The sequence below is a fragment of the Aedes aegypti genome, chromosome 1 (assembly GCF_002204515.2).
Source record: "Aedes aegypti strain LVP_AGWG chromosome 1, AaegL5.0 Primary Assembly, whole genome shotgun sequence".
NCBI classification, from domain to species: domain Eukaryota; kingdom Metazoa; phylum Arthropoda; class Insecta; order Diptera; family Culicidae; genus Aedes; species Aedes aegypti.
Window position 1 is genome coordinate 15,049,844 of NC_035107.1, and position 22,717 is coordinate 15,072,560.

The following is a 22,717-nucleotide window of genomic DNA, read 5'->3' on the forward strand; positions in this document are numbered from 1 at the left end:
ACATTAAAAGAGAAACCTCAAAATCTGAGCCAAAAATATTAACATGTAGAGGTGGCGCAAGCGTGTTGAAGGTGAATTTTCAAGTTTTAAAAATGACCTGCAGTGAAGTAAACATAACTTTGTTGTTTTCAACCGATTTCAAAACTTTTAGCACCATTTTCTCTCAGATTAAATTTATAAAAATTTAGTAGAACATTGAATTTGTCTAAAATAAAAACTTGTCTAAGTTAAAAATACTTTTATCCAAAGTTTTCCTCATTTTGCTAAAAAAATCTTTTTTGTTTGACCATAACTTAATTAAAACTCAATCGATTCCGAATCTTTTTACATACTTTTGAATCAAATTTATTTGTTATCAAACTGTACATACAACATTTTTTTCTGAAAAATAGTTTTGACTTAGATATTTAACAAAAACTACCCAAAAACATGATTTTTCAATGAAAAAATCAAATTTCTTTGGATTATTTAAGTTTTTTTTTGCCGGAAATAGCATTTTTTCTATAAAACTTAAATATATAAAGCATCTTGCCTTAATAACGAGTTGAATAATGCATATCTTTTTTAACATATGCAAACAAAATTTTGTTTCAAAATTATTTGAAAATTGTTGCAAAGTCCTTCCCAAAGGTTTAACAAATGAGAAAAATTAGTTTGAGCTTAAGAGACAATATTTTACTGCCAAAATTTTGACAAAACTGGTATTTTTCGTTAAAAAATAATGTTTTTGTGCAGTTTTTGCTGAATAACTTGGTCAAGACATTTTTTTAGTGAAATGTGATATATGAAAGGTTTGAAAACAATTAAATTTGCTTCAAAAGCATGTAAAAAGATTTGGAATCGGTTGAGTAATCATGAAATTATGGTCAAACAAAGTTGAAATTTTTAGTGAAATGAGGAAAATTTGAAATAAATTACTTTTTACTAAAACTTGTTTTGATTTTAGACAAATTTGGTGTTCAACAAAGTTTTTACAAATTTAATTTTGAAGGTATTGATGCTAAAAGTTTTAAAATCGATTGAAAAATAATAAAGTTATGTGTACTTCACTGAAGGTCATTTTTCATAACCTGAAAATTTACCTTCAACACGCTTGCGGCACCTCTACATGTTAATATTTTTGGCTCAGATTTTGAGGTTTCTCTTTTAATGTGATTTGAATTCAGTAGAGCACACGAATTTTTGGTTTTGAGGACTTTTGAAAAATAAGCCGCACCCTACTGTGCAACGACAGTCTCGCTAGCACATTTCACAAAGACGGTAGGGAATCCATCATCGACGTGACATTTTGCAGCCCGTCGCTGATCACCAAAATGAACTGGAGAGTTAACGAAAAATACACTCACAGTGACCATCAAGCGATCCACCACTGCTTTGACCAGAGAAGTTGTGCAGTATGGCAGAGGAGGAACGGAGAACGTAGGTGGAAGTCGAAGCATTTTGACAAGAATCTCTTCGTCGAAGCACTCCGAGCAGTAAGCGACCCTCCAAACAAGGATGCAGGAAAGCTGACAGATGCGTTGGCATCGTTGCGTGTGTGACGCAACTATGCCGAGAAAATTGGAGCCCAGGAATCAGCGGCGTCCTGCTTACTGGTGGAACGACAGACTTAGCACCCTCCGTGCAGCCTGCTTAAGAGCCAGAAGACGCACGCAAATCCCTGGGGCAACACCTATCGAGTAGTGATGGCGAAGATCAAGGGCCCAGTTACTTTCCTACGTTGCGTTACGTAGTCTCTTTCCTATGCATGCGCCCACCGCGTGGCCGCCAACACTGTACGCTGACGTAGATGAAGAAAATGCCGGTATCCAAGTGTCTAACACCAAGCTGATCACGGTTACGAAATGATTGAAGCTAAACAAAGCTCCCGGTCCAGATGGTATCTCTAACGTAGCGTTAAGGGCAGCGATCTTGGCGTTCCCAGATATATCCAGGACAGCGTTGCAGAAGTGTCTAGCGGAAGGCTGCTCCCCAGAGAGATGGAAGGTGCAAAAGCTTGTGTTGGTGCCAGAACCGGGAAAACCGCAAGGAGATTCTGCTTCATATAGACCAATATGCTTGCTGGATATTCTTGGCAAACTTTTGGAGAAGGTCATCCTCGGTAGGCTGACGATCTACACGGAAGGCAAGAACGAATTGTCAAAAAGGCAGTTCGGATTCCGTAAAAAGACCTCGACTATGCTTTTTGCGTGCACGGAGAAAGCGTCCAAGCAGAAAAAGAGAGGCAAACGATACTACGCAGTGGTAACAATAGACGTTAAGAACGCTTTCAACAGTGTCAGAATATCTGTGTAAAGTTCTGCAAAGCTACTTCCAGAACCGGGTACTTGTTTACTACACAACTTACTTATTTGGCTTTACATCAATTATCTTGATAAAGCCTCGCCAACAATAATTCGCCAATTCACTCGGTTCATGGCCGCTTCTCTCCATCCTCGACTGTGACCCACGCTCTCCAGGTCCTGGTGCACCTGGTCAATCCACCTAGCTCGCTGTGCCCCACGCCTTCTTGTTCCGACCGGATTCGTAGCGAACACCATCTTTACAGGGTTGTTGTCCGGCGTTCTTGCAACATGCCCTGCTCAGCGTATCCTTCCAGCTTTAGCTACCTTCACGATACTGGGTTCGCCGTAGAGTTGAGCGAGCTCGTGGTTCATCCTTCGCCGCCACATGCCGTTCTCCTGTACGCCGCCGAAGATCGTCCTTAGCACTCGGCGTTCGAAAACCCCAAGAGCTTGCAAGTCCTCCTCGAGCATAGTCCACGCCTCATGTCCATAGAGGACTACCGGTCTTATGAGCGTTTTGTACATCGTACATTTGGTGCAGGGGTGAATCTTTTTTGACTGTAGTTTCTTCTGGATCCCATAGTAGGCACGACTTCCGCTGCTGATGCGCCTTCGTATATCCCGACTAACATTGTTGTCAGCCGTCAACAAGGATCCGAGGTAGACGAACTCGTCCACCACCGTCTATCGTAACACTGCTTCCTAGGCGGGTCCTGTTGCGCTCAGTTCCGCCAACCAGCATGTACTTTGTTTTCGACGCATTCACCATTAGCCCGACTCTTGTTGCTTCGCGTTTTAGGCGGGTGAACAAATCTGCCACCGTTTCGAATTTTCTCCCAATAATATCCATGTCGTTCGCGAAGCAAACAAATTGTCCGGATCTCGTGAAAATCGTGCCTCGACTGTTAAGTCCGGCTCTCCGCATAACACCTTCAAGCGTAATATTGAACAGCAGGCACGAAAGTCCATCGCCCTGTCGTAGTCCCCGCCGAGACTCGAACGAACTGGAGTGTTCGCCCGAGATCTTCACGCAGTTTTGCACACCGTCCATCGTTGCTCTGATCAATCTTGTGAGCTTCCCGGGAAAGCTGTTCTCGTCCATGATTTTTCATAGCTCTACGCGGTCGATACTATCGTATGCCGCCTTGAAATCGATGAACAAATGGTGCGTAGGGACCTGGTACTCACGGCATTTTTGGAGGATTTGCCGCACGGAAAAGATCTGATCCGTTGTCGAGCGGCCGTCGATGAAACCTGCTTGATAACTTCCCACAAACTCGTTTGCTATAGGTGATAGACGACGGAAGATAATCTGGGATAGCACTTTGTAAGCGGCGTTTAGGATGGTGATTGCACGATAATTTTCACACTCCAGTTTGTCGCCCTTTTTGTAGATAGGGCATATAACGCCTTGCTTCCACTCCTCCGGTAGTTGCTCCGTTTCCCAGATTCTGACTATCAGCCGATGCAGACAAGCGGCCAACCTGTCCGGGCCCATCTTGATGAGTTCGGCTCCGATACCATCCTTGCCAGCGGCCTTGTTGTTGTTGAGCTGTTGAATGGCATCCTTAACTTCGCCAATCGTGGGAGCTGGTTGGTTTCCGCAGTCCACTGTGCTGACGTAGCCATCGCCTTTGTTTTCCAGACCTTCTGTTCCTGTGTTCTCTGCGCCATTCAGGTGTTCATTGTAGTGCTGCTTCCACCTTTCGATCACCTCGCGTCCGTCCGTCAAGATGCTCCCATCCTTATCCCGGCACATCTCAGGCGCGGTAAATGGCTGGGCATGGCGTACCATTGGTACCTCGCGTACCTGCAGGAATAAAATAGACTCATTTGTGCGGTCCTTAGCCTCTTACCCAGCAACTCCTATCCCTACCTCCTCGTGGTACTGGCCGGGGTATGAGTAACCTTGGAGAAGATCGGGTAACCAACCCCCGGTGGGAACTTTGGTCGTATGCTGACAGGGAAGGGGGGGTTTGCTTTTGCTTTTGCCTTTGCAAACCTGGAGCGTCTGTACTCCATGTATGGAGCGGCTCACAACAGCGTCTGTTCCCCATGTCAGCCAACCGTAAAAACACATCAGCACAGGAACGTCAACGAGAGAATACGGACCGGAACAATCGGCAAAGACCACAGCGACGAAAAAGGACTAGCGATTGGAAACTCGGTACGTGGAACTGCAAATCTCTCAACTTCATTGGAAGTACTCGCATACTTTCCGATGTACTGAAGACCCGCGGTTTCGACATCGTAGCGCTGCAGGAGGTGTGCTGGACAGGAGCATTGGGGCGAACGTTTAGAGGTAATCATACCATCTATCAGAGCAGCGGAAACACACGCGAGCTGGGAACAGCTTTCATAGTGATGGGTGATATGCAAAGGCGCGTGATCGAGTGGTGGCCGATCAATGAACGAATGTGCAAGTTAAAAATCAAAGGCCGATTCTTTAACTTCAGCATAAGCAACGTGCATATCCCACACTCCGGAAGCACTGATGATGACAAGGACGCATTTTACGCGCAGCTCGAACGCGAGTACGACCGCTGCCCAAGCCACGACGTCAAGATTATCATAGGAGATTTGAACACTCAGGTTGGCCAGGAGGAGGAGTTCAGACCGACGATTGGAAAGTTCAGCGCCCACCGGCTGACGAACGAGAACGGCCTACGACTGATAGATTTTGCCGCCTCCAAGAACATGGCCATTCGTAGCACCTATTTCCAGCACAGTCTCCCGTATCGGTACACCTGGAGATCACCTCAGCAGACAGAATCGCAAATCGACCACGTTTTGATCGATGGACGGCACTTCTCCGACATAACCGACGTCAGAATCTATCGTGGCGCTAACATTGACTCCGACCACTACCTGGTGATGGTGAAACTGCGCCCAAAACTATCCGTCATCAATGATGTACGGTACCGACGCCCGCTCCGGTACAATCTCGAGCGGCTGAAACAACCGGATGTCGCTAATGCGTACGCGCAGCATCTTGAGGCAGCGTAGCCGGATGAGGGCGAGCTCGATAAGGCCCCTCTTGAGGACTGCTGGAGGGCAGTCAAAGCAGCCATTAACGACGCTGCCGAAAGCATTGTCGGATATGTGGAACGGAGCTCAAGGAACGATTGGTTCGACGAGGAGTGCCAGGAGGTTTTAGAGGAGAAGAATGCAGCGCGGGCTGCAATGCTGCAGCATGGTACGCGGCAAAACGTGGAACGATACAGCCTGAAGCGGAAACAACAAACTCGCCTATTCCGGGACAAAAAGCGCCGCCTGGAAGAGGTAGAATGCCAAGAGATGGTTGCTGTACCGTTCTCAAGAAACGCGGAAGTTCTATCAGAAGCTCAACACATCCCGCAAAGGCTTCGTGCCGCGAGCTGAGATGTTTACGACACAAACCAAGGATGGATGTCAACGAAAGCAACGGCGGAAGTTCCACAGGGCTCCATACTTGGTCCAACACTGTGGAACATGATGTACGATGGAGTGCTAAACTGTCACTGTCGAATGTAGTCTAGGTCGTCTGGCTCCCAGATGCGATGCGATTCTTGCGATAACTGGCGAGAGTGCGGAGGAGGTTGAGATGCTGACGGCGGGAACGCTAGACAGCATTGAATCGTGGATGATCGGAGTCAAGCTACAGTTGGCTCATCAGAAAACGGAGGTGCTGCTGGTCAGCAACTGCAAGGCGGTTCAGCTGTAGGAGATCAACGCAATCCCATCGAAACGCTGTCTAAAGCACCTTGGAACAATGGTCGACGACAGGCTAACTTCAACAGCCACGTAGACTATGCCTGCGGAAAGGCAGCGAAAGCAGCTAACAATGTCGCTAGGATCATGCCCAACGTTGGAGGCGACCGTATCATCGTCCATACTGAGATACGGAGTCCCGGCTTGGGCTGCAGCGTGAACAATCAAACGCAATGGAGAAAAGTTGGCAGGTATGTTCCGGCCCATGGCTATACGGGCGGCGAGTGCCTACTGCACTATATCGTCGGAGGCAGTGTGCGTTATCGCTGGAATGATCCCCATTTGCATTACTCTGGCTGAGGACATTGCATGCTACCAGCAAAGGGAAACTAGGAATGAGAGGAATATCATTAGGTTGGTGAACCCACATGCTCATTCCTAACGTGTCGGTGTGGACATGGAGAAGTTTACCCAGCCATGGATGGTTCCGGAAATATTTGCACGGAAATTCTGGCACGTAGGATCTCCACATTGTCCGGCCTGTCCAAATATCGAGGAGACACCGGAGCATGCTATATTCGTTGCTGCTAAGGAGATGGCGTGAAGACCAGAAAGCTCCGAGTCGCGATCGGAGTAGGCTAGATCCTCCGTCGGGGACTAGACCGAGTAGAGCGGGCGTAGCGTAGTATCGGTAATAAGTCGTCGGGGCGCCTGCAAACCGTTAGTCATCCTCCAATCGGAATTGCAAAACCGACCATGGCACTTGGCCGACCTACGTCGAGTCGGAGTAGGCTGAGTCCACCGTGGGGGACAAGTTGAGTAGACCGCGTTGTTGCACCGGCGAATGATCGTAGGGGCGCCTGTGAACCACCACCGGAATCGCAAGACCGACCTCGGCATCTGCCCAGATAGCATCGGTTCGGGAGATTTTCCGCCGCCGGGGAAATCTTCACCGGAGTAGGATAGATCCACCGCCGGGGACTACTCTGAGTAGTACGTAGCGTATAACCGGCTTGAGTCGTCGGGTGCCAGTCAACCGGAAGCCATCCTCCAACCGGAATCGCTGCCGTGCCAACACACAATAGGTCAGGCTTTGAAGCTTTTTTGTACCCTACTATAAATAAATAAAAAAACGTCCCGTGGTAGGCGCAAAGGAAGGAATCCCTGAGAAAATACATGAAGAATTCTAAGCATGATTGGCCGTCCGTTGTTACTACTCCAGTATTGTCCGATCAGCTGTACTTACACAAATGGAGATGAGATTTAGAAAAGCAGATATGTAGAAGCAAATTTATCTACACCTTACTACTAGAAAGTGCAAGGAAAGGAATGGACTTACGATTGAACCCGCGACCACCAACCCAGTCTCCCTAAGCACACCTTTAGAGTAATTTCAGGAGCATTGATCGGAGAAAGACCTGGTTGAATTCTTGAAGGAATTCTAAACAAAAATCTTGGAGGAAATCGTAGAAAAATGATTTAAGAATCACTGATTGACGTTGAAGATAAAGTGCCTCCATCCGACAATCTCTTCAATAAATAAGCAACTCAGTTCTATCACTGGATGGATTTCGGGAATACTGAGAACTTTATTGGAACATCACCATCACCAAACATCGAGTTCTTCATAGCGTATGCCATTTCATAAATCGATGGTACTTGATACATCCATAGTCCATTTGCGATGCTGGTTGAATAATCCAGATCCATTTGCCTGACGACCTTCCCCACGTTGATACTGCGAATAACCTGATGCTACATACCCGCTAAATATGTTTCCCTTCGTCGCCTTTCTGTAGCAGGGCCATCAGCCAAGAGTTCCTGAAAGCTCGCAGTCTCGCAAACCATTGGGACGAAACAACGTTTCCCATTTCTCTCACATCCCTTATTGTACGGAGAAAGGACGACTGGACCAACCAACCAGCCTCATCCATTTTTCAATCACCGCTGCCAAGGGAAAAAATCCAATTCTCCAGCCCTCGAGATGGGTGTTCTACCTGGCGTGCTATCTACCTATAGTGAAAACCACCGCACCCCGAAGTTGCGCGCTTGAGACACAAGAGGCTATCGATTTTCCTCCCAATGCGCGTACAACAATGAGGATGGCAGCAGCAACAGTGGCAGTAGCATCAGCAGCAAAAGCCAGCGGCACATATCCTCAAAAGTCAATAACCGGTCCAAACGGAGTTGGAGCAGAGCAGCAGCCGAAGCAGTTTGGCTGCCAGCAGGGCTGGTAGCGAATCACTTTTTGATGACTTGGTCACTATTTTAGATTTAGTCACTAAAAAGTCACTAATTGAGCATGAGCATGAGCATGAGCATTGATGACCGTAAAATTCGTAGTTGCTACTCCGTTATTGACAAGAATCATCGAAATTGTACAGGGAACCAACATATGTAGCTTGGAAGTAGCATACCATCTTCAATGTACATTTTCGAGTGATGCGATTCATGTAACCTCTGTTTAAAAACTATCTATCAATGCGTCGACATCTTAAACATCGAACTATTCAAAGGTTTGAATCTCGAAATTTTATAAAATATAAATAAGCGCTTATGTCAACACTTAAAGTGACGAACTATTCATAGTTTGTTCAACAAATTCATAAAAAATACATGTTATGATACAAATGTGTTATAACAAGCATGAAACGAGCTCACCAATTGGTAATCCATCCTCGACTGAACAGTTACAATCGCAGCGTCAACACGTATAAGCAGGAATGTAAAATAACTCCGATGGCGCGCGAATGAAGTGCTAACTGAAAAACAAAAATACTTCGAGCGCGAAAAAATGAATCGGACAGCTTGGGTTTTCGCAAAGCACTGGGCAAACGAACGAAGCCAGCGAAAAACACTCCGAACGCGCGAAAATCTCACTAAAAAGTCACTAATTGCAACAAAAAGTCGACGCAGCAGTTCACAGTGCAACAATAGACACACCTCAACAAGGGGTTAGGATATGCGGTGACTACGAAACCTGACGTGGAGAAAATCATCATGGACATGGAAACGATTATTATCAGGGTGTCTACTACCTGGAAAACCCTGGAAAACCTGGAATTATCAGGGAATTTTAGTCAACCTGGAAAAAAACCTGGAATTCTCAGGGAATTTCGATCACAATCAGGGAAATTATTTTGAGGCTGTAATTCATGGTAGAATATGGTCACGACAAAGGATTTTTGCGTAAAAACCCAAAGCAACCATTATTTGCAAGAAAATTCTCTTCAATCGAAAAAAAAATTCGGCTGTGCCGCTATCAAAACGCTATTTGAGCTGTTCAGTAAAAATACTTTTGAGTATGAAATTTTATCGACATTCTAAAACAAGCCTGCCCAACCTTTTAGGCTCTTTTTCGACATAAATAGTTGGTGCGTTCGCAAAAATAGACCGATATGAACAAAATTAGTCTTAAATGAAAGCTTGGTAGTATATTTGTCTAATCCATGCTGGAAATTTAAAATTTATATCAACCTCTTTGCTAACGATGCAATTAAGTGCAAAAAATGATCCAGCCCGCGGGCCGGACTGATTTTTACTTCTGCTTGCATCGCTAGCGAAGAGTTTGATATAAATTTAAAGTTTTTAGCATGGATTAGACAGATATACTACAAAGCTTTCATTTGAGACTAATTTTGTTCATATTGGTCTATTCTTGCGAACGCACCAACCATTTATGTCGAAAACAAAAACCAAAATAGTTGGAACAGGCCTATTCTAAAACATGATTTACGTTTTCAATATCTCAGTAAAGGATTAACATAGATTAACAGAAAAAGAATATCTAGGGCCGGTAGCAAGTTTCTTATTAGAGAAATGGTATTTATTGTTATCCAAGTCTCTAAAATGTTTCTATTTTTGATGGAAGGTTTTTGAAGTCTCTATTGTAACCAAAAAGGTCTCTATAGTCTCTTCTTTCCTTATCTTGCTTGCAAATGATTATAATGCAAAATTTCTTCCAATATTTCTCAGCAACAGCCTCAGGAATCAGCCTAGAGGTTTCTCCAGGGATTTCATCTAAAATACTATCAAGAACTAAAACAGGGTTCTCTCTGGAAATACTTCCAGAAATTTCTCTACCAATTCTATCAATAATTTTTCAAAGGATGCTTAAAGGAAATTCTACAAAGTTTGCTTCAGGAAATCCTTGATCACTTCAACGTTACTACCTACAGTAATTTTCTCAGATATTATTTTGAACAATTTTCCAAAGACTATACTAGGGCTTCCTCCACTAACTTTTCAGATTCTGCAGTGATTACTCTAAGAGATCTTCCAAAGCTTTCCACAGATTTTTTTTTTCAAGTAAACCCGTAGTAAGTTTTTGGTAAAATTCGTTCGTGGATTTTTTCAAGAAACCCGAAAGAATTTCTACGCCATTTCATCTACGGGTAATCCAAAGAATTGCTCCTAAAATTTCTCGACGGGTTATCCGTGTGAATGTATTAAGAACATTTCAAACAATTACCTTAATTCGACCTGTGTTTCATTATTAAGTTTCCCTTGACTTTTTTCTAAGTATTTCTCCAGCATTTTATCCAAGGATTACTGGAGTTCTTTCTAACATTTTTCAATGATTTACTCAAAAATTTCCCATGGAATATTCAAAAGTTCATTCAAGGTTCCACACCAGTTAATACTACAGCATTTTTTTTTCTCGAGAAATCTCCCGATCATTCCTACACAGTTTTTAGGAATTTTGTTCTATGTTTTCCTGGAGTTCCTTCACAAAATACTTGTAAAATTTACTCAAGTTTGAGCTCTTCTAGTTTTTCTATCCTTATTCATCAAGAGTGGATTAAGAACTTACACAAGTTTTAGCAGATGCAATCCTAAGATTTACTTCAAGAATACATCACGATTTTCTTTAAAATCGTAAAGAATTTCTAAAGGACAATTTTGTAGAAAATCCTGAGAAATCCTTGGAGACATGTAGAGTAATTTCTGGTTGAATATTCCAACATGTTTTGAACGGGAGTCTTGAAGGATGTCCTAAAAAAATGATGGAAGAATCACCGGATTTCATTCTAGAGGGCTTAGGGTTTTATTGAAAAAAAAAACATCAGAAATAATATATGAAGGAATTCTTGTTGCAATCCCTGAGGGATTTTTTTTTGGTAATTTTTGGAAAAATCCAGGTTTTATATTGAGATATCTAAAACATTTTTTTTGAGCAATTCCTTAGGAAAATTCTTGGAGAGGTTTCATGGGAAATCACTAAATGAACTTCATAGAAACCTGAAATAGTAAAACGATTAGAGTCATAAATGCAATTTCAAAAGGATTGATTTTCATTTCCAAAAACACAACATTGCAGGCTTGACTTTTCTATGACAACATAACATTTTTTTTCACTGCTTAGCTTGCTTGAAATGTCCAATGGGGGTGATTCGAACATTTATGGCATGCTAGCGTTAAAAGCTGGATACCTTTTCAAATATGTAGCAGATGATGACTTTTGCAGTAACACGATTCAATCAATTTATTCAATCAAGATATTTTATTTTATTGGCTTTTTTGCAGATAAGAACTGTATAATTACGTGCGAAAACATCGGTAAACCTAGTTTTTATTTTAACATATTGTCACAAATCCAAATAAAATTTTACTTTTGCGCCCATGAAGCTGTTTTAGGTCTTGGAAATGAATGGTGCATAGTTTTTTTTGCACAAGAACGTAGTAGTTCAAAAAAACGTTCAAGAAGAAGCATACTGATGCATTTGAAGGTTCCGTTCTTCATTATAGAACGAAGCCACACCTCAAAATTTCAAGAGCACAAGACTTGAGAACCAAACAGCGCTCCGCGTTGAAAATTTATCCCATTGGTCACCACCAGCAGGCAAGCAGTTTGATTGATTTTCAACGCGAACTGTTGGCAGATTCTCCAGTCTTGTGCACTTGAACTCTTATAAATGAAATAAAAGACTCCATCATTGGAAAATATAATTAATTTGAACAAAGCTTAAACTTTGGCATTGTTAGCACCTTCATAATGGAATATTGTATATTGGAATAGTTTCAGCATGCGTTAAAAATGTCTTGAAGTGTATGAATTGTTATTCAATTGAAAACATTTCAAAATATGTTATTCAAAATTAGAGTATTTCTTGAACCTGGAGTTATTTTCTGATTCCTGGAAAAACCTGGAAATATCAGGGAATTTCATTTCGCCAAACGAGTAGACACCCTGATTATATTATATAACGAAAGACCAGAACACAACAAGGAGCATCGTAGCTAAGACCATTACAACAGGACAACGCAGCAGGGCAGACCAAAACGAGACGAAGATCGTAAAAAAGCTTAAGGTTAAACCAGTGTTCTAAATCAAGGCGCATAAAGGTAACGCGGTAGTCATCATCAGGCTTGATAGAAACTCCTCTGCGATGCAAAGAGGAGGCGATTTTGTCGTTTTTCTGAGGAGAAAAAAATAAACTCAAAATTTTCAACACAGATCCTCAAGCGATTTGAGTGAGAGTGAGCTTGAGCTTGAGCTTGAGCTTGATTGGTCGCCCGTGGATGCACTCCAGTATCGCCAGATCAGCTGCACTTACACAAGGAACCAACCGAATGACTGCTTGGGACTAACAGGCATCCTCAGTGTATAAGTGCTGGTGATCTTCTATTTTTAGGCAACAATGGCACCTGCCACGTCAGAATGCAGACCAATGAGGGGAAGGGGGAGGAATTGATGATGCATTGAACTGACTCCCACGTAGACCGTATATTCCACTGCATCCACGTCAGTTCATGCGGGAGTGTATGGATTGGGTGAAAGGCATGGCAGAGAGGTTTGCTTTTGTGGTTAGCAGACTGCCTATGTATCAGGCGTAAGAAAGGCGTGCGCGTGGAAGTAGGAAGCGTTAGGGAAACGGTTTCTTGTCCGTCTCTGGTTCTAGCGTTTGCTATGAACGAATAGTTTGAGTGTGATTTAGAATGGAAGATAGAAGCAAGTGAGAGATATACAACTACAAAGTACGAGGAAAGGGACGGGCCTGGGATTGAACCCATGACCTTCTGCATATGAAGCAGAAGCGGTAGCCATCAGACCACCAACCCCGTCGCCTCAAGCGATTTGAGTGAGAGTGCAGAAAAATGCGAGGATTTTTTCAGGCACTCTCTCTCTCTCTCGTTGCGATGCTCACCATCACTCACACTTCAAACAAACTCTCGAGTCTGCCGCCCGAACAGACAGTCCTCGGGGAGTTGTGAGAGCACCCTTTTTTGATGGAATATTACTCGGTTTATTTTTGTGCTGCATCTTCCTCGCTCATTTTTCGTTGCCTCTCTGCTTAGCATTTCTTCGCTCCCTCGCAAAGAGGCAAAGGCAGCACGCTGCTCTAGAGTAAGTCACCGAACTCTGATGATGTTGAGGACAATTATCAAGCCATGGACACTACGGATTACGGAGAAAAAATGGCGAAAAAGATAAACTAAGGCCCCTGCCGACATTTGAGAGTGTATCCACTACCCGGATTGATCAAACTTACGGACAAAACCCTGAAGGACTACACGGCGATCATTGGCGAGGCTCGTCTGAAAGAGGCAAAGGACCTCCGAAAAATCACAAATCAGGAAAAGAGATGCGAGAAATAATTTCGGCAGACGGATCCACCATGCATAAACTTCAATTACTCTTCTGACTTAAGGCTGTTTGAATAAGTTTTTGAAATGTTGAACAAAGTCACTATTATTTTACTATCTAGCCGCTACCAGCCCTGCTTTTGGCTCATTCGTTCGTGACGATGATAATGATGCTGCTTTGCTAACTGTGTGCTCTGACAAAACGGTGGTGACAATCAGTGCTCGTCCTCCCCAATGTGCACTGCTGTCCTACTCTGGGAGGGGAGCAAAGACACTCAATTCCCGGACGTAAGGCAAGGCAACGTTGAAGGCAGCCAATGAGTGATTACACTTTTAAATTCCCGTTTTTCGACAATAACCGGGTGCGCGAGCGATAGCAAAACGCTCCACGTGATATTATTTTTAGCCAATCGCGCAGCTCCAAGCCTCAAGATGCGTGGCCGTCTGGCAATGTCTGTTCGGGAAGATGTGTAGATATGGATTGGGTTCGGACACAGGTTTCGACGAGGGGCAGCTGGAGAGCTCTGGCGCAGTCGTCACTCTTATCGCGTATTTTGGGGAATCGCGTGTAGGTATCTGTGTTTTTTTCGAGGAAGCTTTCGATATTGTTTTCATGCTTGAGACGAGCACTGTTTTTACTCAAGTTCTTCCCAAAGAGATGGATGGTATTTTTGACAGTCAAGGTATCCGACCAGATGGAAGCAACAAGATTGTAACAGAATGTGTTTCAAGGATGTTACGAAATTATTGTAAATTATGTTACTGTTCATAACTTTATAAACCGTTTGTAAATACAATCTGAAAGCAAAATTATATCAATTCAACATCAAACTTACAAATGCAAGGTGAAAAATATAACAAAAGTTTTAAAAATGTACCAAAAATATAGCATATTAGGAACAAAGCCAAAACATTATATCAACTTATGTTACTTTTAACAGCTGTTGATAGAAATGTGTTACAATCCGGTTATGTGATTCTGGTCGGGTATGCACACTCACTTGCCGTATAATTCGTTAGGCGATATTTGCCCTGTTTCTTGGAGAGCTCGTGGCTCCCGCTGAATTGTAGGTCAAGTTGCGAAAGTGTAGTTATCTTCTTCGTTACTGCATTTTACCGAAGACCACCGTCCGTGAGTTGAGGTGATTGTCTTATCAATTTTTATTTCGCCAGTTAGATATGCCAATGCCAACTCTGTTGCATTCTTCTTTTCCTCCTTGGGTGGTGCAAAAGCTATCAACTAATTATCAGCTACACTCTACCTGCTGGGGATCCAGCTCGTTTGACATATAATCATTTGGTATAAAGTTGGCATATTTTCAATTGTATCATTTTTTTTCTGTTAGGCAGGATAACGAGTTCCAAGGTCATGGTGATGATTGTGGGTTCAAATCTCATCGGCCGAGGATCTATTCGTAATGGAAATATTCTCGATTTACCACACAATGTACACATTTCATTTATTAAGTTACTCGCCAAATCGATACGCACTTGATACGCCCACCTAGCTCGCTGCGCTCCACGCCTTCTTGTACCAACCGGATCCGAAGCGAACACCATCTTTGCAGGGTTGCTGTCCGGCATTCTTGCAACATGCCCTGCCCTGGGAGATAGGCACCGATACCACACACAAAATATAGAACAACGTTTGTTTGAACTGCAAGATAACTCCAGCTTGCCAACAACAATCAAGGCAGGCTTGGGGAAAACCGCTAGTTTTCATTTGTTGTGTACTTTCGATCTTTCCTGACAAACATGGAAAAAGTTTTCTATGCAATAAATAATAATTTTCATTGGAAAAAGTAAAACGATGCGTTTTTCAATGCTTTATATTCAATCAGTTGGAAGGTGCTCACGTGACATTACTTACATTTTGTGTATGAATTGATTTTCATTCAATTTTTGTCACTTTTGATGAAATGCGAAAATGTGTTTTAATCAGTTACGCGCTTTTTCCATGTTAGTCCAATGTTTGAGATCTGGGCTCACAGTGACAGTTCGTGACAGCGGAATCTCGGCTCACTGTGACGTACAGAAATTTTGAATTGGTTCCTCCCTCCAAGGCCCTGCCCATCGTATCCTTCCAGCTTTGGCCACCTTCTGGATACTGGGTTCGCCGTAGAGTTGGGCGAGCTCGTGGTTCATCCTTCGCCGCCACACACCGTTTTCCTGCACACCGCCAAAGATCGTCCTAAGCACCCGACGTTCGAAGACTCCAAATGCTTGCAGGTCCTCCTCGAGCATCGTCCACGTTTCATGCCCGTAGAGGACTACCTGCCTTATGAGGGTTTTGCACATGGTACATTTGGTGCAGGGGTGAATTTTTTTTTTGACCGCAGCTTCTTGTGGAGTAGGCCCGACTTCCACTGATGATGCGCCTCCGTATTTCACGGCTAACGTTATTGTCAGCCGTCAGCAAGGATCCAAGGTAGACGAACTCGTCGACCACCTCGAACATATCCCCGTCTATCGTAACACTGCTACCTTGGCGAGCCCTGTCGCGTTCGGCCCCACTAGCTAGTATGTACCTTGTCTTGGCCGCATTCACCACCAGCCCAACTTTTGCTGCCTCGCTTTTCAGGCGGGTGTACAGGTCTGCTACCTTTTCAAATATTCGGCCAATAATGTCCATATCAACAATGGAACACTCGAACCAGGAATACTACGGAATTTTCAAGTGACTGGAAGAAGACACCATAAATACGGACTAAAACTATGAATATCTTTATTGCGTATAATAGCTACACGGAGCACTTTAGTTCGACTTGCTAGTCTCACAGCTAAACAATAACAAACGATCTGCGCGCCAACTCTGTCAACCAAGGGGCAGCACACTTACATTTAACTCACTGGACTACAAGGGGTCGGACACTACCTTTCTCCCAACAGTTTGATGTTGTAGTATTGATATTTTCCCTGACCTCTAGTGAAATTCCCTGACTTTCCAGGTCAAAAATTGAATTCCCTGACTTTCCAGTTTTTTCCAGGTAGTCGACACCCTGCTTCAGAAGGGGCCCTATCGAGCTCGCCCTCATCCGGCAACGCTGCCTTTTGATGTGCACATTCGTACACGGGAAAAAATTCTGTAGTAAAAATTACTATTTTAGCTGACTACGCCCATTCTTGAAACTACCATGCAATTTCAGACCAATTTACTATGTTTACGGTACATCCCACCACATTACTGGTACATTTGACAGAAATAATTTACAACAATCTGATTTCGACTACAGACATGGTAAAATCAAGCGCATTTCTGGTCTGCTGAAAATTGCCGGTGCGAGCGCTTAAGTTAACCCCCTAAAATGGTAATTTTTACCGCACATATTTTTTGCGTGTATGGGTCAGAGTCTATGAATGGAGAGTTGCGCGAAGATTGAAACCAAGTCTCGCATACTCTGAGATAACGCCCTAAAAGCCATTGGTAACCATGTGTGTAGCACATTGTTTCTGAGCAAGTGAAGGAATATACATCCAAACCAACATCACTGGTAGGTAGATAATGATCGTTTCACCATGGAGTTGTTAAACAACGTGTAAATCCTTTCGAATGCTCAGAAACAATGAGCTGCACACATGATTACCAATGGCTTTTAGGGCGAGATCATAAGTTATGCGAGAAGTCTACCTATTGAACCGTCAAATCGTCTACCTATCGAGCAAAATAAACAAACACGTTTTGGGGCGAGAGCAGTATTGTTATCGTGACGGAATGAAAAATATGGCTACGGTTTAAGTTGCATTACACCGCGACATTGTAACAAATTAATAGGCCAGGGGAAGTGGTTCACCCAGAGTGAATTTATAGCAGAGAAAAAGTAGATTTTGTATGAAAATCGACAGTAAAATGAATGATAAGTTCATCCACTTCTCCTGGCCCATTGCTCTTTGGGACCTATAAATGGGAATGATCCCTTCTTGTTACATGTAATGTAAAGGTAATGTAAGAAATCTCCCTCCATCAGTGGAAATATATAACTCTGTTTCATAGTTAAAATGCAACTGAAATTTAATAAACTATACAAAGTAAGATAGTTTGAAAACTATATAATACATATTAAACCCAGACTTACGCTACAGATGCGGCTGTTTTCGGTCAATTCCCAGAGGGCCAGCAAACGGCTAAAAGAAATTCACTGTTTTTTTTTCAGTTGCTCGTCGCGTGAAAACCAAAAAAGAACAAGTTTTTGAGTTCATGCTGTTTGTCGTATGTGTTGTTGCAATTCTCTACTAAACACTTCTTTGATATTTCTTTATAATTACCAAACCACAGATCAATTTCAATTTTGTTCTTTGCGACTTTGTAAAAAAAAAAAAACATTCGAATTGAGAGTGCATTTGAGTGAAGTCACCGGAAAGCGCATACATTGAATTTGGTGTCCAGAATAATTAAATGATTTGTGATTGGGGAACTTGTTGCCAGTTAGGCATTTCACGGCGAAACTCTCTCTCTTTTGCTCTTCAACAAAACTTGAAAATAATAGTGCCAGTACCTGTCAACTTGTTTGTATTTAATTATTGAATTATTTTGCTTGTTTCAATGAAAGTATGATATCTCGAAACCTTATTCAAACAGATAATGGTGTCTACTACCTGGAAAAACCTGGAATTCTCAGGGAATTTTATTCAACCTGGAAAAAAACTGGAATTCTCAGGGAATTTTGGCCACACTCAGGGAAATAATCTAGAAACAGTAATTCATGGCTGAATATGTTCACGATTAACTATTTCGAAACTATTTTTGCACACTTTATTTAATATAAAAAATCTTCGTTTCAAAATGCTTCTTGAACGATTCAGTTCATTAATAAACTTGGACGTTTTCCGTGAAATGCTTTCAAATAATTCACCATATATTTGTCATAAAGTACTAAAATCATGGATTACTCGTAGTTCCGGAAAAAAATATGTTTGTTGCAGGTTATGAATCTGCATGATTAAAGATTTCAAAGGTAGCAGTAATATTATACAGCTTAACAAATGTTATCTTTGTTGCGTGTCTCAAAGATCAAATCATGTGAATTAGGGGTTGATGAATTTGAAGCTGATTTCGAAAATGTTGCAGCACATTACAATGTTGAGCTACGGATCCTCAAAGTAGTATTAAATGCTGTTTTTCAATGTTGAAAGTTTAACTATGATTGGTAAATAGTGATCTAACCCATCGATAACCATCAGAATAGGATTATGTATGATTCAATTTTGAATGCACGAATAAATGTTGAATAAATCGATTTTTTATTAACATGCCGCCATCGTCACACAAAATTATTCGTTCCTTTTTTATATGGCAAGACACCATGCTTTTCTAATATATCAACAAATAACTTTTGAGCTTCGAAAGTATTATGAAATTCGTAGAAAAGTATTCTCTTACACATTAATTTGAATTCTGTAGTAAACTAAGCAAATAAATCCTTATATAAGCCGGTTCTTGCATGTAACTTGACTGTAGTCGTTAAACAATGCATTTTAACACCTAATATCTCAAAAACTAGAAAATATTTTTGAAAACGGCCATGGTTTCAGTAACTCTAATTTAAGTAAATAGCAGTATTTTGATGCTTGAAACAAAGAAAATGTTCCGAAGTGTAATTGTAATGATTAATTCACGTACACACTAGTAAAAAGAATACTTTTTAATGAAACTTCTGAATAGACCTTTTTCGTCAGATCTCAGCCCGATCTCAGAATATATTTAAAGCATTCCTGTTGTTCGTAGGAATTCTAATGAAATACAAAAGAAAAAACATTTAATGCCCTCTGCAGAGTTGGTAAACCTCTCTTTTAAGATATTTGGTGTCTATTTCAATGCAAGTCTTGAAAAAGTTGAAAAAGGAAGATCTCTAAAGTCTCTGTTTTGAACAAAATGGTCTCTAAAGTCACTATATTCATTATATTGCTTGCAGTTAATCCTGATGCAAAATTATACACAGTAACATTCAGAGACTATAATGCGACTACTCAACAGGCTCATCTAGATTTTGTTCTCAGATCCCTCGAGGAAAAGCTTCAAGAAATATCCCAGTAATTCCAAGAGATTTGATCTGGAATACTTTCAAAGATGTTCTCTAGATTTTTTTTTTTGTAGAGTTCTCTCTACCAATTATCCCAAAAATTCATCCAGCGAATTTTCAAAGGATGCTTAAAGGACTTTCTCCAGATTGTGCTCCCGTAATTTCTTAATTTATGTCCTTGATTTATTTTTTCGAAAACTATCCCAAACTATACACTAATTCTTCAATCGATTCCTCTAGTTATTGCTCTAAAGAATTTTACAAAGTTTCATATACAGAAATTTCTTCAAGGAAGAAATTGTTTTGAAGAAATTCGCTTAGATATTTTCCCAAGGAAACCCACAAGAAATCCTACGCTCTTTCATGTAAATTCCTTTAGAGTTCATCCATGGTTACTTCCTGGAATCGTTCCAACAGTTTCTCGAGGTCAATCGAGGTAATCTATTGGGAAAAAAGGATTTCTCAATAAACTCGATCGCCGATTCGTCATAATGCTTCTAGGAGTTTCTTCAGTATTTCATCCAAACGTTTTCCAATGAATTTCTCGAATAAAATATCCTTGGAATCTTCTAAAGTTCATTCAAGGTTCCACACCAGCTAACACCACTGCAAATTTTCCAGTAATTACTCCGATCATTCTCATATAAACTTCTTTGAGAATTCCTTCCGATGTTATTCAAGGAATTAGAATTCTGAAAATCCTACGGGTAAGCTACTCGATTGATTTTTGTTTTCAATATCTTAACAATTGATCTAGGAAATCTTCTAAAGTGCCCAGGAGTTCTTTCAGGGATCCTTGTTCATCAAGAGTTATGTACTTTAAACCATACACAAACTTCATCGGAGTTTACTTTAGGTTTTCTTCTAAAATATTACTCGTCCAGGTTTTTATCAAAGATTTATTTAATAATATCTGAAAATTTTCATGAAATTTCTTTAGAGATATTCTGTTAAAAATACCTGAAAAAATATTCGAAGACTTACTTGGGAAATATCTCAAAGAATTACTGGAGTAATTTCTTGAGAAATCTTAGAAGGAATCTAGGATACATTCAGAAAGTATCCACAGAAAAATTTCAACTTGAATATTCTTAAAAACAATGTTGTAGGAGATTCTAAGAAAGACCCAGAGGTGCTTTCTGGAGAAGATACTGTTTTTTAGATGTTCCAAACGGGTATTTTTGGGAGTGCCCAGAAGGAAGCGATGGAAGAATCTTTGGAGGAATTCCTAATGAAATCTCTGAGGTGTTTTTTATGGTTCTCCTTCGAAAAATCCATATTGTATTCTTGAGGTTTCTAAAATGAAATTGTAGAGGGAATTCCTTGGAAAATAATGACTAAAGAACTAATGAAATCTTTGTTTTTTGTTAAAGTGTTTTGAAGCCATTTAAGACCTACTGTTAGAAATGAGTTCAAATTCATTTAAACTTTATAATTCGATAATCCTCAGTATTTAAGAGTTTTTCTTGAGCCTGGAATTTTATGCTATGACCTGGAAACACACTTGCACTCAAAATAATCCAAACGTCATTGTTACGTGAAAACATACGTGGTTTTTTTCCATCGCACTTTTCACGTAGCTCTTACGTTAATCATAGGTAGCCCAGAATGAACGCATGAACTTTTGAACTTCGTTCATTCCACCGGCGCTACATGTAAGAGCTACGTGGATTTTCCGGTAGCCTTTACGAAGCGTTTCAATAGGACCTAGATGGTATTGCATTAAATTAACTAGAATAAAGACCAACCTTATCTCTAATAGGCTTTGGAAGAAAACTAATTCCCAATTGGAAAATGTAAACAAAACTAAAAGATTGTGATATTTTTATATTCAATCTGAGCATTGTCAATCTTGTTTCCCAAATGTAGTGAGTTTGTTCTGTTTTGTTGCAGCCTTCGCGTGCTATAATTGATAGAGGTTATAAATCAGGTGTAAAATATGAAGTAACGCAGGGGTTCTTCGATATTCAAAACATATTTACCTTAAAATCAATCTAACACAGGATTTAAAGTTCAGCAGCTTCTGAAGTTCTGCAAAAATCAAGCGGGCGCCATCTTAGGATTTGCGCTCAACACCGAATGTATGCTGATGTCAAAATGAACTTAGGCACCTACGTGAATTTCACGTAAGTGCGATAGGTAACCTCAGTAACAATTACCGATTCATTATTTGATGGTTATGAACGGCTTAGTGATCTTTATGTTAGTCAGGTGAAGTGGAGGCAAAATGAATTTGGAATGATCTACGTGATTTTTCACGTAGCAATGACGTTTGGATTTTTTTGAGTGTGGCCTGGCGAATGTTTTAGATTGTAATTTTTGTCCCAGTAGAAAGTTATCATCGTCCTTATTCGCACTTTATTGTAAAATCTAACAAAGATCGGCTGAGTGTTGCGTGATAGTCCAAAGAGATCGATGTCATTAATTAAATCTCGACTTCAAAACATTCAGAAAGATAAAAAATGAGGTTTTGAAAATTCAACGTATAGTCAACTACCTAGTAACAATAACGATGGCCAAAACTCTTAAAAAAATATCCTCAAAGAAATATCTGGTTGGTTTTTTGGTATATTTTTGATTCCTGTTTGGTCTATTTTTTCGTCGCTAAAGTTAAGAAATTCAGTAGATAATAGGTCTGAGTTCAGTACTAAATTGCATAGACTAAAGGTTGATTAGGATTGATTCCAAATCCTTCGTGAAATGACTGAGTTTGTACTCGTAATACTACATTTCACACATCTCCCACACGCTGCAAACACATACGACAGGAAGTGCTGAGTAATTGCAAATTAACAATCCTAATTAGCTTCACTAGCGCGCACCGGCGAATCGAGCGATACTACATTATTCTCTGGTCTTATATCTTGTATCATCAGTGTAGGGGTGATCGGGGCAATATGGGCCGCCTAAGGAAAACGCCATGGAAGGCATAGAAAAACAGCAAAAATTAGGGTTTAAATGCAAGTGACTTGTACTATAAAATGTTATCTTCCATGTTACGTCGATAATTAATGTTAACATCAACTTGCAAATTTTTACAGGAACTTTTTGGAAAACTATGTTCTTCTACGTGGTCACCAACCATATGGGGCATTATGAGCCACCCTACGGGGCAGTATGAGCCACCTCATTCAATCG

General features: G+C 41.2%; 1 protein-coding gene across 2 annotated transcripts in view; it reads left to right on the forward strand.

Annotated features, from left to right (window-relative positions):
• Positions 1–22,717, forward strand: part of LOC5574653 — an 81,368-nt gene that overhangs the window by 22,881 nt on the left and 35,770 nt on the right. The window lies entirely within an intron of this gene.